Genomic DNA, 20,296 nt, shown 5'->3' with positions numbered 1-20,296 from the left:
TAAACTAAGTAGCATACGTATGTATGCATAATGAAAACTCATGCAAATGAATATACCCCGACACAAGCCAAGCGATATAAATATGTCTATAATAGCAGGCTTATTTTCAAAAATGGCATAAGTTCATTTTTGTAAAAAAATAAACTTAATCTGATTTTAGTAGCAAGAGTATCTGAATACACTAAACTATAAAGTATATAACAAAATTTACTTAAATCGACTTATATCATTTAAAAAAAAAAAGGACAAATTCACAGCTGCGAGTATACACATTAAAATAGCCATACTTATACCAATTTAGGCAAACAAATTTTGCCAACGACCATACCACGCTGAATACATCGGTTCTCGTCCGATCACCGAAATTAAGCAGCGTCGGGCGCGGTTAGTACTTAGATGGGGGACCGCTTGGGAACACCGCGTGTTGTTGGCATATCCAACTTTTTCTTTTATTTTATGTATATATATGTACATAAATATTTTTTTTATTAAATTGCATTTAATTGAATAAATACTTGGAATACAATTTAATATTTCTATAGATTCAATGGAAAAATTTCATACGCGCGCATACATTTACGTGCATAATAATATTAGTTATAATTTTTTACCATATCAATTATTGATTTAAAGCTTATAAGCATTCATCATATAAATACAAAATGAATCTGCATAGTACAAATTCATACTCATCCACCTATTATAGTACTTAAAATGGACGCTGATGTCCGATTATGTTCAGATATGTATATTATAATCATATTGATAATTAATAAGCATTCAATGAGAATTTTTTTTATTTTTTTTTTTGAATGTCATGAAATTTCATTTAATTATACATATAAGTTGTAGACGTCCAATATCAATAATCAATTCAGACTAAAATTCCAAACTTTAGATGCCTTTAAGTGAAGCCATATAGGGTTACTCTAGTGTTGCAATAGAAATATTTAAAAAATTTTTTAAAATAAAATAATGTTGTTAAAACTCAACGAAGATAAGTTTTTTGATTTCTAATTTAACATATTTTATATATCCGAATTAAAATTTTGATTAGTACAAATATATTTTAAGAAATTTCACTTAATTGAGAAAAAATTCGATTTTATCAGTGCAAACTTTTGATTAAAATGCCTGACACTCCGAAAATATGAAATTCATCAATTTAAATGAATTCGTATATCAAACTAACACATTTCAGTTATCTATTTTTACATGAATATTTGCAATAACTTTAATATGTGAATTTTAATTAATTTATTAAGATGAAAAGTTTATCAAATGTAAATGGTACGTAGCACTGAAATGAAAACATTTGTCATCCATCTTTTCGCTGCGCTTCTCAAATTTTAAACAGAGTATCGCATTCTATGCGCTTGTATAAAAAAGTATAAATAGTGAGTTTGTGCTTTGTGTGCTTAAATTGATAAATATTTTCAAGTGTTAATAAAAGTTTAAATAAAATAATTAAGTGAAAATGTCTGACACAATCGCTGTTGCAAATGTTAGCTCACCAGTAGCTGCTTCTGCTGCTGTTGCTGAGAAGAAAGTTGCTGCTAAAAAAGCAACTAAACCCAAAAAACCATCGGTTGCTCCCACTCATCCACCAACTCAACAAATGGTAGATGCATCGATTAAGAATTTGAAGGAACGTGGTGGCTCATCACTTTTGGCAATTAAGAAATATATTAGTGCAACATATAAATGTGACGCCCAAAAATTGGCACCATTTATTAAGCGCTATTTGAAATCGGCTGTTACTAGTGGAAAATTGATTCAAACCAAAGGAAAGGGGGCATCTGGTTCATTTAAATTATCAGCTGCAGCCACTAAATCAGGTGATGGTAAGTCAAAATCGGTTGATAAATCAAAAGCCAAAAAAGATAGTGCAACATTAAAGAAAAAATCGTCGAGTGGTGTTAAAAAGGCAAGTGGTGAGAAAAAAGTGAAAAAAGCTGTTGCCACTAAGAAAACCGCCGAAAAAAAGAAAAGTGAGAAATCTAAGGCTAAAGACGCAAAAAAGACTGGCGCCGTTAAAGCCAAGCCAACCAAGTCGAAATCTGCCACCGCTAAGTCAAAGGCAACAAAAGCAAAAGCAACTGCTACCAAACCAAAAAAAGCTGCGACTAAAAAGCCAGCTGCAAAAAAGGCATCAGCTAAAAAATAAATATGCTGCGTTTTTTGTGATAATTTACAAGGACACAACATTCATTAAATGTTGAATTATCAATAAGCCCTTTTCAGGGCTACAAAATATACAAACAAAAAGATCAAAAATGTACGCAATACGTCTGACTACAGCGTTGCTTCGCCATAATAATTAACCGCTCTAGTGTCTGACACTGTAAGTCAGCCCTACCATGCTGACCAATTTTAAAATTGATGTTTCAATTGCAAAACAAAATTAAAAATTTTCATCGACTTAGAAAAATTCATATCTCTTTGTTAATTTATATTTTGTGGCCCTGAAAAGCGCCTTTTTGTTAATATTTTTTGATGTTTCAATTGCAAAACAAAATTAAAAATTTTCATCGACTTAGAAAAATTCATATCTCTTTGTTAATTTATATTTTGTGGCCCTGAAAAGGGCCTTTTTGTTAACATTTTTCACTTTTATACATATTTTCCTCAGTCGCACAAATTACTTGGAGCTTGTGTATTTGGTAACAGCCTTAGTACCCTCACTCACGGCATGCTTAGCCAATTCACCAGGCAACAATAGGCGTACGGCAGTTTGAATTTCGCGACTAGTAATTGTTGAACGTTTAAAAAAAGTGCTAAATAGAAAAAATGACTGGTCGTGGCAAAGGTGGAAAAGGATTAGGTAAAGGTGGCGCCAAACGTCATCGCAAAGTTTTACGTGATAACATCCAAGGTATCACAAAGCCAGCTATTCGACGTTTAGCACGTCGTGGTGGCGTAAAACGTATATCTGGTTTAATATATGAAGAAACTCGTGGTGTTTTAAAAGTATTTTTGGAAAATGTTATCCGTGATGCAGTCACTTATACTGAACATGCTAAAAGGAAAACAGTTACGGCTATGGATGTTGTATATGCATTGAAGAGGCAGGGTCGTACATTGTATGGTTTCGGCGGTTAAATTCATTTTTACGGACATATTAACACAAAATAAATATACATTCAAACAAACGGTCCTTTTCAGGACCACAATATTTTTTAACAAAGATTTCAAAATTTCTCTAATACAATACATAACAGAAAGATATGTTATTAAGATGTACATGCATATGTAGTATGTATGAATGTTCGTTTAAACTAAGTAGCATACGTATGTATGCATAATGAAAACTCATGCAAATGAATATACCCCGACACAAGCCAAGCGATATAAATATGTCTATAATAGCAGGCTTATTTTCAAAAATGGCATAAGTTCATTTTTGTAAAAAAATAAACTTAATCTGATTTTAGTAGCAAGAGTATCTGAATACACTAAACTATAAAGTATATAACAAAATTTACTTAAATCGACTTATATCATTTAAAAAAAAAAAGGACAAATTCACAGCTGCGAGTATACACATTAAAATAGCCATACTTATACCAATTTAGGCAAACAAATTTTGCCAACGACCATACCACGCTGAATACATCGGTTCTCGTCCGATCACCGAAATTAAGCAACGTCGGGCGCGGTTAGTACTTAGATGGGGGACCGCTTGGGAACACCGCGTGTTGTTGGCATATCCAACTTTTTCTTTTATTTTATGTATATATATGTACATAAATATTTTTTTTATTAAATTGCATTTAATTGAATAAATACTTGGAATACAATTTAATATTTCTATAGATTCAATGGAAAAATTTCATACGCGCGCATACATTTACGTGCATAATAATATTAGTTATAATTTTTTACCATATCAATTATTGATTTAAAGCTTATAAGCATTCATCATATAAATACAAAATGAATCTGCATAGTACAAATTCATACTCATCCACCTATTATAGTACTTAAAATGGACGCTGATGTCCGATTATGTTCAGATATGTATATTATAATCATATTGATAATTAATAATCATTCAATGAGAATTTTTTTTATTTTTTTTTTTTGAATGTCATGAAATTTCATTTAATTATACATATAAGTTGTAGACGTCCAATATCAATAATCAATTCAGACTAAAATTCCAAACTTTAGATGCCTTTAAGTGAAGCCATATAGGGTTACTCTAGTGTTGCAATAGAAATATTTAAAAAATTTTTTAAAATAAAATAATGTTGTTAAAACTCAACGAAGATAAGTTTTTTGATTTCTAATTTAACATATTTTATATATCCGAATTAAAATTTTGATTAGTACAAATATATTTTAAGAAATTTCACTTAATTGAGAAAAAATTCGATTTTATCAGTGCAAACTTTTGATTAAAATGCCTGACACTCCGAAAATATGAAATTCATCAATTTAAATGAATTCGTATATCAAACTAACACATTTCAGTTATCTATTTTTACATGAATATTTGCAATAACTTTAATATGTGAATTTTAATTAATTTATTAAGATGAAAAGTTTATCAAATGTAAATGGTACGTAGCACTGAAATGAAAACATTTGTCATCCATCTTTTCGCTGCGCTTCTCAAATTTTAAACAGAGTATCGCATTCTATGCGCTTGTATAAAAAAGTATAAATAGTGAGTTTGTGCTTTGTGTGCTTAAATTGATAAATATTTTCAAGTGTTAATAAAAGTTTAAATAAAATAATTAAGTGAAAATGTCTGACACAATCGCTGTTGCAAATGTTAGCTCACCAGTAGCTGCTTCTGCTGCTGTTGCTGAGAAGAAAGTTGCTGCTAAAAAAGCAACTAAACCCAAAAAACCATCGGTTGCTCCCACTCATCCACCAACTCAACAAATGGTAGATGCATCGATTAAGAATTTGAAGGAACGTGGTGGCTCATCACTTTTGGCAATTAAGAAATATATTAGTGCAACATATAAATGTGACGCCCAAAAATTGGCACCATTTATTAAGCGCTATTTGAAATCGGCTGTTACTAGTGGAAAATTGATTCAAACCAAAGGAAAGGGGGCATCTGGTTCATTTAAATTATCAGCTGCAGCCACTAAATCAGGTGATGGTAAGTCAAAATCGGTTGATAAATCAAAAGCCAAAAAAGATAGTGCAACATTAAAGAAAAAATCGTCGAGTGGTGTTAAAAAGGCAAGTGGTGAGAAAAAAGTGAAAAAAGCTGTTGCCACTAAGAAAACCGCCGAAAAAAAGAAAAGTGAGAAATCTAAGGCTAAAGACGCAAAAAAGACTGGCGCCGTTAAAGCCAAGCCAACCAAGTCGAAATCTGCCACCGCTAAGTCAAAGGCAACAAAAGCAAAAGCAACTGCTACCAAACCAAAAAAAGCTGCGACTAAAAAGCCAGCTGCAAAAAAGGCATCAGCTAAAAAATAAATATGCTGCGTTTTTTGTGATAATTTACAAGGACACAACATTCATTAAATGTTGAATTATCAATAAGCCCTTTTCAGGGCTACAAAATATACAAACAAAAAGATCAAAAATGTACGCAATACGTCTGACTACAGCGTTGCTTCGCCATAATAATTAACCGCTCTAGTGTCTGACACTGTAAGTCAGCCCTACCATGCTGACCAATTTTAAAATTGATGTTTCAATTGCAAAACAAAATTAAAAATTTTCATCGACTTAGAAAAATTCATATCTCTTTGTTAATTTATATTTTGTGGCCCTGAAAAGCGCCTTTTTGTTAATATTTTTTGATGTTTCAATTGCAAAACAAAATTAAAAATTTTCATCGACTTAGAAAAATTCATATCTCTTTGTTAATTTATATTTTGTGGCCCTGAAAAGGGCCTTTTTGTTAACATTTTTCACTTTTATACATATTTTCCTCAGTCGCACAAATTACTTGGAGCTTGTGTATTTGGTAACAGCCTTAGTACCCTCACTCACGGCATGCTTAGCCAATTCACCAGGCAACAATAGGCGTACGGCAGTTTGAATTTCGCGACTAGTAATTGTTGAACGTTTAAAAAAAGTGCTAAATAGAAAAAATGACTGGTCGTGGCAAAGGTGGAAAAGGATTAGGTAAAGGTGGCGCCAAACGTCATCGCAAAGTTTTACGTGATAACATCCAAGGTATCACAAAGCCAGCTATTCGACGTTTAGCACGTCGTGGTGGCGTAAAACGTATATCTGGTTTAATATATGAAGAAACTCGTGGTGTTTTAAAAGTATTTTTGGAAAATGTTATCCGTGATGCAGTCACTTATACTGAACATGCTAAAAGGAAAACAGTTACGGCTATGGATGTTGTATATGCATTGAAGAGGCAGGGTCGTACATTGTATGGTTTCGGCGGTTAAATTCATTTTTACGGACATATTAACACAAAATAAATATACATTCAAACAAACGGTCCTTTTCAGGACCACAATATTTTTTAACAAAGATTTCAAAATTTCTCTAATACAATACATAACAGAAAGATATGTTATTAAGATGTACATGCATATGTAGTATGTATGAATGTTCGTTTAAACTAAGTAGCATACGTATGTATGCATAATGAAAACTCATGCAAATGAATATACCCCGACACAAGCCAAGCGATATAAATATGTCTATAATAGCAGGCTTATTTTCAAAAATGGCATAAGTTCATTTTTGTAAAAAAATAAACTTAATCTGATTTTAGTAGCAAGAGTATCTGAATACACTAAACTATAAAGTATATAACAAAATTTACTTAAATCGACTTATATCATTTAAAAAAAAAAAGGACAAATTCACAGCTGCGAGTATACACATTAAAATAGCCATACTTATACCAATTTAGGCAAACAAATTTTGCCAACGACCATACCACGCTGAATACATCGGTTCTCGTCCGATCACCGAAATTAAGCAGCGTCGGGCGCGGTTAGTACTTAGATGGGGGACCGCTTGGGAACACCGCGTGTTGTTGGCATATCCAACTTTTTCTTTTATTTTATGTATATATATGTACATAAATATTTTTTTTATTAAATTGCATTTAATTGAATAAATACTTGGAATACAATTTAATATTTCTATAGATTCAATGGAAAAATTTCATACGCGCGCATACATTTACGTGCATAATAATATTAGTTATAATTTTTTACCATATCAATTATTGATTTAAAGCTTATAAGCATTCATCATATAAATACAAAATGAATCTGCATAGTACAAATTCATACTCATCCACCTATTATAGTACTTAAAATGGACGCTGATGTCCGATTATGTTCAGATATGTATATTATAATCATATTGATAATTAATAAGCATTCAATGAGAATTTTTTTTATTTTTTTTTTTGAATGTCATGAAATTTCATTTAATTATACATATAAGTTGTAGACGTCCAATATCAATAATCAATTCAGACTAAAATTCCAAACTTTAGATGCCTTTAAGTGAAGCCATATAGGGTTACTCTAGTGATGCAATAGAAATATTTAAAAAATTTTTTAAAATAAAATAATGTTGTTAAAACTCAACGAAGATAAGTTTTTTGATTTCTAATTTAACATATTTTATATATCCGAATTAAAATTTTGATTAGTACAAATATATTTTAAGAAATTTCACTTAATTGAGAAAAAATTCGATTTTATCAGTGCAAACTTTTGATTAAAATGCCTGACACTCCGAAAATATGAAATTCATCAATTTAAATGAATTCGTATATCAAACTAACACATTTCAGTTATCTATTTTTACATGAATATTTGCAATAACTTTAATATGTGAATTTTAATTAATTTATTAAGATGAAAAGTTTATCAAATGTAAATGGTACGTAGCACTGAAATGAAAACATTTGTCATCCATCTTTTCGCTGCGCTTCTCAAATTTTAAACAGAGTATCGCATTCTATGCGCTTGTATAAAAAAGTATAAATAGTGAGTTTGTGCTTTGTGTGCTTAAATTGATAAATATTTTCAAGTGTTAATAAAAGTTTAAATAAAATAATTAAGTGAAAATGTCTGACACAATCGCTGTTGCAAATGTTAGCTCACCAGTAGCTGCTTCTGCTGCTGTTGCTGAGAAGAAAGTTGCTGCTAAAAAAGCAACTAAACCCAAAAAACCATCGGTTGCTCCCACTCATCCACCAACTCAACAAATGGTAGATGCATCGATTAAGAATTTGAAGGAACGTGGTGGCTCATCACTTTTGGCAATTAAGAAATATATTAGTGCAACATATAAATGTGACGCCCAAAAATTGGCACCATTTATTAAGCGCTATTTGAAATCGGCTGTTACTAGTGGAAAATTGATTCAAACCAAAGGAAAGGGGGCATCTGGTTCATTTAAATTATCAGCTGCAGCCACTAAATCAGGTGATGGTAAGTCAAAATCGGTTGATAAATCAAAAGCCAAAAAAGATAGTGCAACATTAAAGAAAAAATCGTCGAGTGGTGTTAAAAAGGCAAGTGGTGAGAAAAAAGTGAAAAAAGCTGTTGCCACTAAGAAAACCGCCGAAAAAAAGAAAAGTGAGAAATCTAAGGCTAAAGACGCAAAAAAGACTGGCGCCGTTAAAGCCAAGCCAACCAAGTCGAAATCTGCCACCGCTAAGTCAAAGGCAACAAAAGCAAAAGCAACTGCTACCAAACCAAAAAAAGCTGCGACTAAAAAGCCAGCTGCAAAAAAGGCATCAGCTAAAAAATAAATATGCTGCGTTTTTTGTGATAATTTACAAGGACACAACATTCATTAAATGTTGAATTATCAATAAGCCCTTTTCAGGGCTACAAAATATACAAACAAAAAGATCAAAAATGTACGCAATACGTCTGACTACAGCGTTGCTTCGCCATAATAATTAACCGCTCTAGTGTCTGACACTGTAAGTCAGCCCTACCATGCTGACCAATTTTAAAATTGATGTTTCAATTGCAAAACAAAATTAAAAATTTTCATCGACTTAGAAAAATTCATATCTCTTTGTTAATTTATATTTTGTGGCCCTGAAAAGCGCCTTTTTGTTAATATTTTTTGATGTTTCAATTGCAAAACAAAATTAAAAATTTTCATCGACTTAGAAAAATTCATATCTCTTTGTTAATTTATATTTTGTGGCCCTGAAAAGGGCCTTTTTGTTAACATTTTTCACTTTTATACATATTTTCCTCAGTCGCACAAATTACTTGGAGCTTGTGTATTTGGTAACAGCCTTAGTACCCTCACTCACGGCATGCTTAGCCAATTCACCAGGCAACAATAGGCGTACGGCAGTTTGAATTTCGCGACTAGTAATTGTTGAACGTTTAAAAAAAGTGCTAAATAGAAAAAATGACTGGTCGTGGCAAAGGTGGAAAAGGATTAGGTAAAGGTGGCGCCAAACGTCATCGCAAAGTTTTACGTGATAACATCCAAGGTATCACAAAGCCAGCTATTCGACGTTTAGCACGTCGTGGTGGCGTAAAACGTATATCTGGTTTAATATATGAAGAAACTCGTGGTGTTTTAAAAGTATTTTTGGAAAATGTTATCCGTGATGCAGTCACTTATACTGAACATGCTAAAAGGAAAACAGTTACGGCTATGGATGTTGTATATGCATTGAAGAGGCAGGGTCGTACATTGTATGGTTTCGGCGGTTAAATTCATTTTTACGGACATATTAACACAAAATAAATATACATTCAAACAAACGGTCCTTTTCAGGACCACAATATTTTTTAACAAAGATTTCAAAATTTCTCTAATACAATACATAACAGAAAGATATGTTATTAAGATGTACATGCATATGTAGTATGTATGAATGTTCGTTTAAACTAAGTAGCATACGTATGTATGCATAATGAAAACTCATGCAAATGAATATACCCCGACACAAGCCAAGCGATATAAATATGTCTATAATAGCAGGCTTATTTTCAAAAATGGCATAAGTTCATTTTTGTAAAAAAATAAACTTAATCTGATTTTAGTAGCAAGAGTATCTGAATACACTAAACTATAAAGTATATAACAAAATTTACTTAAATCGACTTATATCATTTAAAAAAAAAAAGGACAAATTCACAGCTGCGAGTATACACATTAAAATAGCCATACTTATACCAATTTAGGCAAACAAATTTTGCCAACGACCATACCACGCTGAATACATCGGTTCTCGTCCGATCACCGAAATTAAGCAGCGTCGGGCGCGGTTAGTACTTAGATGGGGGACCGCTTGGGAACACCGCGTGTTGTTGGCATATCCAACTTTTTCTTTTATTTTATGTATATATATGTACATAAATATTTTTTTTATTAAATTGCATTTAATTGAATAAATACTTGGAATACAATTTAATATTTCTATAGATTCAATGGAAAAATTTCATACGCGCGCATACATTTACGTGCATAATAATATTAGTTATAATTTTTTACCATATCAATTATTGATTTAAAGCTTATAAGCATTCATCATATAAATACAAAATGAATCTGCATAGTACAAATTCATACTCATCCACCTATTATAGTACTTAAAATGGACGCTGATGTCCGATTATGTTCAGATATGTATATTATAATCATATTGATAATTAATAAGCATTCAATGAGAATTTTTTTTATTTTTTTTTTTGAATGTCATGAAATTTCATTTAATTATACATATAAGTTGTAGACGTCCAATATCAATAATCAATTCAGACTAAAATTCCAAACTTTAGATGCCTTTAAGTGAAGCCATATAGGGTTACTCTAGTGTTGCAATAGAAATATTTAAAAAATTTTTTAAAATAAAATAATGTTGTTAAAACTCAACGAAGATAAGTTTTTTGATTTCTAATTTAACATATTTTATATATCCGAATTAAAATTTTGATTAGTACAAATATATTTTAAGAAATTTCACTTAATTGAGAAAAAATTCGATTTTATCAGTGCAAACTTTTGATTAAAATGCCTGACACTCCGAAAATATGAAATTCATCAATTTAAATGAATTCGTATATCAAACTAACACATTTCAGTTATCTATTTTTACATGAATATTTGCAATAACTTTAATATGTGAATTTTAATTAATTTATTAAGATGAAAAGTTTATCAAATGTAAATGGTACGTAGCACTGAAATGAAAACATTTGTCATCCATCTTTTCGCTGCGCTTCTCAAATTTTAAACAGAGTATCGCATTCTATGCGCTTGTATAAAAAAGTATAAATAGTGAGTTTGTGCTTTGTGTGCTTAAATTGATAAATATTTTCAAGTGTTAATAAAAGTTTAAATAAAATAATTAAGTGAAAATGTCTGACACAATCGCTGTTGCAAATGTTAGCTCACCAGTAGCTGCTTCTGCTGCTGTTGCTGAGAAGAAAGTTGCTGCTAAAAAAGCAACTAAACCCAAAAAACCATCGGTTGCTCCCACTCATCCACCAACTCAACAAATGGTAGATGCATCGATTAAGAATTTGAAGGAACGTGGTGGCTCATCACTTTTGGCAATTAAGAAATATATTAGTGCAACATATAAATGTGACGCCCAAAAATTGGCACCATTTATTAAGCGCTATTTGAAATCGGCTGTTACTAGTGGAAAATTGATTCAAACCAAAGGAAAGGGGGCATCTGGTTCATTTAAATTATCAGCTGCAGCCACTAAATCAGGTGATGGTAAGTCAAAATCGGTTGATAAATCAAAAGCCAAAAAAGATAGTGCAACATTAAAGAAAAAATCGTCGAGTGGTGTTAAAAAGGCAAGTGGTGAGAAAAAAGTGAAAAAAGCTGTTGCCACTAAGAAAACCGCCGAAAAAAAGAAAAGTGAGAAATCTAAGGCTAAAGACGCAAAAAAGACTGGCGCCGTTAAAGCCAAGCCAACCAAGTCGAAATCTGCCACCGCTAAGTCAAAGGCAACAAAAGCAAAAGCAACTGCTACCAAACCAAAAAAGGCTGCGACTAAAAAGCCAGCTGCAAAAAAGGCATCAGCTAAAAAATAAATATGCTGCGTTTTTTGTGATAATTTACAAGGACACAACATTCATTAAATGTTGAATTATCAATAAGCCCTTTTCAGGGCTACAAAATATACAAACAAAAAGATCAAAAATGTACGCAATACGTCTGACTACAGCGTTGCTTCGCCATAATAATTAACCGCTCTAGTGTCTGACACTGTAAGTCAGCCCTACCATGCTGACCAATTTTAAAATTGATGTTTCAATTGCAAAACAAAATTAAAAATTTTCATCGACTTAGAAAAATTCATATCTCTTTGTTAATTTATATTTTGTGGCCCTGAAAAGCGCCTTTTTGTTAACATTTTTTGATGTTTCAATTGCAAAACAAAATTAAAAATTTTCATCGACTTAGAAAAATTCATATCTCTTTGTTAATTTATATTTTGTGGCCCTGAAAAGGGCCTTTTTGTTAACATTTTTCACTTCCTCAGTCGCACAAATTACTTGGAGCTTGTGTATTTGGTAACAGCCTTAGTACCCTCACTCACGGCATGCTTAGCCAATTCACCAGGCAACAATAGGCGTACGGCAGTTTGAATTTCGCGACTAGTAATTGTTGAACGTTTATTGTAATGAGCTAAACGTGATGCTTCAGCAGCAATACGTTCAAAAATGTCATTAACAAAACTGTTCATGATACTCATTGCTTTCGACGATATACCAGTATCAGGATGTACTTGTTTCAACACTTTATAAATGTAGATGGCATAACTTTCCTTCCTCTTACGCTTCTTCTTCTTGTCGTTTTTAGTAATATTCTTCTGAGCCTTACCGGCCTTCTTAGCTGCTTTACCACTAGTTTTAGGAGGCATATTTAATTTTCACAAAATCACTTCACTATCACTCACACTTTTTAATAATTTTCTAAGTGTCAAAATGCGCACCTTTAAGTGTATTTTTTCCGACAAACCATTCAACCTGTTCGTAACGATTCGCTAAATATTGCCGGCATTAATTTGAAAACATGCGATTGGGGTTGCTCAATGTACAAACGAAAAAGTATATAAGCGCAGCACAAATTGCGTTTAGGAAATAAAGTGCCCAAGCTATTCAGCTAGTGTGTGTATTTGTGAAAAAGTGTATTAAGTGAAATATATAACAACAATGTCTGGCCGTGGTAAAGGTGGTAAAGTAAAGGGAAAGGCAAAGTCACGTTCAAACCGTGCTGGTCTTCAATTCCCTGTCGGTCGTATTCATCGCTTGTTACGTAAAGGCAATTATGCTGAACGTGTTGGTGCCGGTGCTCCAGTATATTTAGCTGCTGTTATGGAATATTTGGCAGCTGAAGTTCTTGAATTGGCTGGTAATGCTGCACGTGATAATAAAAAAACTAGAATTATTCCACGTCATTTACAATTGGCTATTCGTAACGATGAAGAATTGAATAAACTATTGTCTGGAGTTACCATAGCTCAAGGTGGTGTTTTACCAAATATTCAAGCTGTACTTTTACCAAAGAAGACCGAAAAGAAAGCATAAGTGATGTAATCGCCGATTTACATATATTCTTAGACGCCAAATTTAAAACCGTCCTTTTCAGGACGACAAAATATATATACAAAGAGATTAATTATATTGTCATATATATGTATTTATCTATTTTAAAACCTATTAAAACACTTTTTGAAAGAAAAATTTAAAAGGTCATAAGTACACTTTTGGAAAATTTATTTTTTTAACGAAATCTGCGTTAACAACTACTTCAATTAATAAAATAGTGTTTGAAAATATTCATAAAAAAGTTGACTTACATCATTTTCCAGAAGAAAAAAAACTGAGCAACATTAAAAAAGTACAGCATGCAAGCTACTACATATTGTATGTATATATGTACATATGTATGTTTGTATGAGCATCTCGACAAAGGCGCAAAAAGTTGTGGCGTGTATTCATACGTACCAAAGGTACAAACACACAACCGTGCATACATATTAATGTATGTGTTTAGCAAATAAATGTGTATATACTCGTGAGTAGGTATACACACCATATTAAGGGTAAAACTACAGCTGCTACTATCAAAATACGAATTTTCATTAACAGTTGCTTCAGTTATTTTTGATCTTTTTTGTTTAAAAAAATTTGTGGTCCTGAAAAGGACCGTTTATAATATTTATTAAAATATGGAATTAAGCACGTTCACCACGTATACGTCTAGCCAATTGAATATCTTTTGGCATAATTGTGACACGTTTTGCATGAATGGCACACAAATTTGTATCTTCGAACAAACCAACTAAATATGCTTCACTTGCTTCTTGTAATGCCATAACAGCTGAACTCTGGAAACGTAAATCAGTTTTAAAATCTTGAGCAATTTCACGCACCAAACGTTGGAATGGCAATTTACGAATCAACAGTTCGGTACTCTTCTGATAACGACGAATTTCACGCAAAGCGACTGTACCTGGGCGATAACGATGTGGCTTCTTCACTCCACCAGTTGCCGGCGCACTTTTGCGAGCAGCTTTAGTGGCCAATTGTTTACGTGGCGCTTTACCACCAGTCGATTTACGGGCTGTTTGCTTTGTACGAGCCATTTCTCACTTTTATTTTTCACAATTCAAAATAAACACTGATCACTGAACACTTCACTTAATAAACCTAATTTTTATAAATGTGGAAATACATATAATAAAATACACAAAAACGTTTCATTTGTCCATTTTTTTAGGGTTGCAATATTGTGCGAGTTAAAATGAGATAGAAATATTTATGCCACATAATGGTAGCTCACTCAATGTTGTGGATTTTTGTATAAATAGCAGCTACGTTCGGTAACCAAGCTATTAGTTGTGAAGTGAAGTGATCAAGTGAAGTGTTCTTGTGAAAGCTAAAAAAAGTGCTAAATAGAAAAAATGACTGGTCGTGGCAAAGGTGGAAAAGGATTAGGTAAAGGTGGCGCCAAACGTCATCGCAAAGTTTTACGTGATAACATCCAAGGTATCACAAAGCCAGCTATTCGACGTTTAGCACGTCGTGGTGGCGTAAAACGTATATCTGGTTTAATATATGAAGAAACTCGTGGTGTTTTAAAAGTATTTTTGGAAAATGTTATCCGTGATGCAGTCACTTATACTGAACATGCTAAAAGGAAAACAGTTACGGCTATGGATGTTGTATATGCATTGAAGAGGCAGGGTCGTACATTGTATGGTTTCGGCGGTTAAATTCATTTTTACGGACATATTAACACAAAATAAATATACATTCAAACAAACGGTCCTTTTCAGGACCACAATATTTTTTAACAAAGATTTCAAAATTTCTCTAATACAATACATAACAGAAAGATATGTTATTAAGATGTACATGCATATGTAGTATGTATGAATGTTCGTTTAAACTAAGTAGCATACGTATGTATGCATAATGAAAACTCATGCAAATGAATATACCCCGACACAAGCCAAGCGATATAAATATGTCTATAATAGCAGGCTTATTTTCAAAAATGGCATAAGTTCATTTTTGTAAAAAAATAAACTTAATCTGATTTTAGTAGCAAGAGTATCTGAATACACTAAACTATAAAGTATATAACAAAATTTACTTAAATCGACTTATATCATTTAAAAAAAAAAAGGACAAATTCACAGCTGCGAGTATACACATTAAAATAGCCATACTTATACCAATTTAGGCAAACAAATTTTGCCAACGACCATACCACGCTGAATACATCGGTTCTCGTCCGATCACCGAAATTAAGCAGCGTCGGGCGCGGTTAGTACTTAGATGGGGGACCGCTTGGGAACACCGCGTGTTGTTGGCATATCCAACTTTTTCTTTTATTTTATGTATATATATGTACATAAATATTTTTTTTATTAAATTGCATTTAATTGAATAAATACTTGGAATACAATTTAATATTTCTATAGATTCAATGGAAAAATTTCATACGCGCGCATACATTTACGTGCATAATAATATTAGTTATAATTTTTTACCATATCAATTATTGATTTAAAGCTTATAAGCATTCATCATATAAATACAAAATGAATCTGCATAGTACAAATTCATACTCATCCACCTATTATAGTACTTAAAATGGACGCTGATGTCCGATTATGTTCAGATATGTATATTATAATCATATTGATAATTAATAAGCATTCAATGAGAATTTTTTTTATTTTTTTTTTTGAATGTCATGAAATTTCATTTAATTATACATATAAGTTGTAGACGTCCAATATCAATAATCAATTCAGACTAAAATTCCAAACTTTAGATGCCTTTAAGTGAAGCCATATAGGGTTACTCTAGTGTTGCAATAGAAATATTTAAAAAATTTTTTAAAATAAAATAATGTTGTTAAAACTCAACGAAGATAAGTTTTTTGATTTCTAATTTAACATATTTTATATATCCGAATTAAAATTTTGATTAGTACAAATATATTTTAAGAAATTTCACTTAATTGAGAAAAAATTCGATTTTATCAGTGCAAACTTTTGATTAAAATGCCTGACACTCCGAAAATATGAAATTCATCAATTTAAATGAATTCGTATATCAAACTAACACATTTCAGTTATCTATTTTTACATGAATATTTGCAATAACTTTAATATGTGAATTTTAATTAATTTATTAAGATGAAAAGTTTATCAAATGTAAATGGTACGTAGCACTGAAATGAAAACATTTGTCATCCACCTTTTCGCTGCGCTTCTCAAATTTTAAACAGAGTATCGCATTCTATGCGCTTGTATAAAAAAGTATAAATAGTGAGTTTGTGCTTTGTGTGCTTAAATTGATAAATATTTTCAAGTGTTAATAAAAGTTTAAATAAAATAATTAAGTGAAAATGTCTGACACAATCGCTGTTGCAAATGTTAGCTCACCAGTAGCTGCTTCTGCTGCTGTTGCTGAGAAGAAAGTTGCTGCTAAAAAAGCAACTAAACCCAAAAAACCATCGGTTGCTCCCACTCATCCACCAACTCAACAAATGGTAGATGCATCGATTAAGAATTTGAAGGAACGTGGTGGCTCATCACTTTTGGCAATTAAGAAATATATTAGTGCAACATATAAATGTGACGCCCAAAAATTGGCACCATTTATTAAGCGCTATTTGAAATCGGCTGTTACTAGTGGAAAATTGATTCAAACCAAAGGAAAGGGGGCATCTGGTTCATTTAAATTATCAGCTGCAGCCACTAAATCAGGTGATGGTAAGTCAAAATCGGTTGATAAATCAAAAGCCAAAAAAGATAGTGCAACATTAAAGAAAAAATCGTCGAGTGGTGTTAAAAAGGCAAGTGGTGAGAAAAAAGTGAAAAAAGCTGTTGCCACTAAGAAAACCGCCGAAAAAAAGAAAAGTGAGAAATCTAAGGCTAAAGACGCAAAAAAGACTGGCGCCGTTAAAGCCAAGCCAACCAAGTCGAAATCTGCCACCGCTAAGTCAAAGGCAACAAAAGCAAAAGCAACTGCTACCAAACCAAAAAAAGCTGCGACTAAAAAGCCAGCTGCAAAAAAGGCATCAGCTAAAAAATAAATATGCTGCGTTTTTTGTGATAATTTACAAGGACACAACATTCATTAAATGTTGAATTATCAATAAGCCCTTTTCAGGGCTACAAAATATACAAACAAAAAGATCAAAAATGTACGCAATACGTCTGACTACAGCGTTGCTTCGCCATAATAATTAACCGCTCTAGTGTCTGACACTGTAAGTCAGCCCTACCATGCTGACCAATTTTAAAATTGATGTTTCAATTGCAAAACAAAATTAAAAATTTTCATCGACTTAGAAAAATTCATATCTCTTTGTTAATTTATATTTTGTGGCCCTGAAAAGCGCCTTTTTGTTAATATTTTTTGATGTTTCAATTGCAAAACAAAATTAAAAATTTTCATCGACTTAGAAAAATTCATATCTCTTTGTTAATTTATATTTTGTGGCCCTGAAAAGGGCCTTTTTGTTAACATTTTTCACTTTTATACATATTTTCCTCAGTCGCACAAATTACTTGGAGCTTGTGTATTTGGTAACAGCCTTAGTACCCTCACTCACGGCATGCTTAGCCAATTCACCAGGCAACAATAGGCGTACGGCAGTTTGAATTTCGCGACTAGTAATTGTTGAACGTTTAAAAAAAGTGCTAAATAGAAAAAATGACTGGTCGTGGCAAAGGTGGAAAAGGATTAGGAAAGGTGGCGCCAAACGTCATCGCAAAGTTTTACGTGATAACATCCAAGGTATCACAAAGCCAGCTATTCGACGTTTAGCACGTCGTGGTGGCGTAAAACGTATATCTGGTTTAATATATGAAGAAACTCGTGGTGTTTTAAAAGTATTTTTGGAAAATGTTATCCGTGATGCAGTCACTTATACTGAACATGCTAAAAGGAAAACAGTTACGGCTATGGATGTTGTATATGCATTGAAGAGGCAGGGTCGTACATTGTATGGTTTCGGCGGTTAAATTCATTTTTACGGACATATTAACACAAAATAAATATACATTCAAACAAACGGTCCTTTTCAGGACCACAATATTTTTTAACAAAGATTTCAAAATTTCTCTAATACAATACATAACAGAAAGATATGTTATTAAGATGTACATGCATATGTAGTATGTATGAATGTTCGTTTAAACTAAGTAGCATACGTATGTATGCATAATGAAAACTCATGCAAATGAATATACCCCGACACAAGCCAAGCGATATAAATATGTCTATAATAGCAGGCTTATTTTCAAAAATGGCATAAGTTCATTTTTGTAAAAAAATAAACTTAATCTGATTTTAGTAGCAAGAGTATCTGAATACACTAAACTATAAAGTATATAACAAAATTTACTTAAATCGACTTATATCATTTAAAAAAAAAAAGGACAAATTCACAGCTGCGAGTATACACATTAAAATAGCCATACTTATACCAATTTAGGCAAACAAATTTTGCCAACGACCATACCACGCTGAATACATCGGTTCTCGTCCGATCACCGAAATTAAGCAGCGTCGGGCGCGGTTAGTACTTAGATGGGGGACCGCTTGGGAACACCGCGTGTTGTTGGCATATCCAACTTTTTCTTTTATTTTATGTATATATATGTACATAAATATTTTTTTTATTAAATTGCATTTAATTGAATAAATACTTGGAATACAATTTAATATTTCTATAGATTCAATGGAAAAATTTCATACGCGCGCATACATTTACGTGCATAATAATATTAGTTATAATTTTTTACCATATCAATTATTGATTTAAAGCTTATAAGCATTCATCATATAAATACAAAATGAATCTGCATAGTACAAATTCATACTCATCCACCTATTATAGTACTTAAAATGGACGCTGATGTCCGATTATGTTCAGATATGTATATTATAATCATATTGATAATTAATAAGCATTCAATGAGAATTTTTTTTATTTTTTTTTTTTGAATGTCATGAAATTTCATTTAATTATACATATAAGTTGTAGACGTCCAATATCAATAATCAATTCAGACTAAAATTCCAAACTTTAGATGCCTTTAAGTGAAGCCATATAGGGTTACTCTAGTGTTGCAATAGAAATATTTAAAAAATTTTTTAAAATAAAATAATGTTGTTAAAACTCAACGAAGATAAGTTTTTTGATTTCTAATTTAACATATTTTATATATCCGAATTAAAATTTTGATTAGTACAAATATATTTTAAGAAATTTCACTTAATTGAGAAAAAATTCGATTTTATCAGTGCAAACTTTTGATTAAAATGCCTGACACTCCGAAAATATGAAATTCATCAATTTAAATGAATTCGTATATCAAACTAACACATTTCAGTTATCTATTTTTACATGAATATTTGCAATAACTTTAATATGTGAATTTTAATTAATTTATTAAGATGAAAAGTTTATCAAATGTAAATGGTACGTAGCACTGAAATGAAAACATTTGTCATCCATCTTTTCGCTGCGCTTCTCAAATTTTAAACAGAGTATCGCATTCTATGCGCTTGTATAAAAAAGTATAAATAGTGAGTTTGTGCTTTGTGTGCTTAAATTGATAAATATTTTCAAGTGTTAATAAAAGTTTAAATAAAATAATTAAGTGAAAATGTCTGACACAATCGCTGTTGCAAATGTTAGCTCACCAGTAGCTGCTTCTGCTGCTGTTGCTGAGAAGAAAGTTGCTGCTAAAAAAGCAACTAAACCCAAAAAACCATCGGTTGCTCCCACTCATCCACCAACTCAACAAATGGTAGATGCATCGATTAAGAATTTGAAGGAACGTGGTGGCTCATCACTT

At 31.8% G+C, this 20,296-nt stretch overlaps 6 non-coding genes across 6 annotated transcripts; all 6 read left to right on the top strand.

The window, feature by feature from the left end:
- Positions 1 to 314: 314 nt before the first annotated feature.
- Positions 315 to 433, top strand: LOC137235891 (5S ribosomal RNA). The gene has a single exon (XR_010948093.1). It is a non-coding gene; the product is annotated as a 5S ribosomal RNA (ribosomal RNA).
- A 3,155-nt stretch (positions 434 to 3,588) lies between these two features.
- Positions 3,589 to 3,707, top strand: LOC137235921 (5S ribosomal RNA). The gene has a single exon (XR_010948123.1). It is a non-coding gene; the product is annotated as a 5S ribosomal RNA (ribosomal RNA).
- A 3,156-nt stretch (positions 3,708 to 6,863) lies between these two features.
- LOC137235890 (5S ribosomal RNA) lies at positions 6,864 to 6,982 on the top strand. The gene has a single exon (XR_010948092.1). It is a non-coding gene; the product is annotated as a 5S ribosomal RNA (ribosomal RNA).
- A 3,155-nt stretch (positions 6,983 to 10,137) lies between these two features.
- On the top strand, positions 10,138 to 10,256 carry LOC137235888 (5S ribosomal RNA). Its single transcript, XR_010948091.1, has one exon. It is a non-coding gene; the product is annotated as a 5S ribosomal RNA (ribosomal RNA).
- Positions 10,257 to 15,667: 5,411 nt separating this feature from the next.
- Positions 15,668 to 15,786, top strand: LOC137235887 (5S ribosomal RNA). Its single transcript, XR_010948090.1, has one exon. It is a non-coding gene; the product is annotated as a 5S ribosomal RNA (ribosomal RNA).
- Positions 15,787 to 18,940: 3,154 nt separating this feature from the next.
- On the top strand, positions 18,941 to 19,059 carry LOC137235885 (5S ribosomal RNA). Its single transcript, XR_010948088.1, has one exon. It is a non-coding gene; the product is annotated as a 5S ribosomal RNA (ribosomal RNA).
- Positions 19,060 to 20,296: the final 1,237 nt, after the last annotated feature.

The sequence above is a fragment of the Eurosta solidaginis genome, unplaced genomic scaffold (assembly GCF_040869045.1).
Source record: "Eurosta solidaginis isolate ZX-2024a unplaced genomic scaffold, ASM4086904v1 ctg00001140.1, whole genome shotgun sequence".
In the NCBI taxonomy this organism is placed as follows: Eukaryota; Metazoa; Arthropoda; class Insecta; order Diptera; family Tephritidae; genus Eurosta; species Eurosta solidaginis.
The sequence above is the reverse complement of the archived record's forward strand: the minus strand, read 5'-3'. Positions and strand labels throughout refer to the sequence as shown.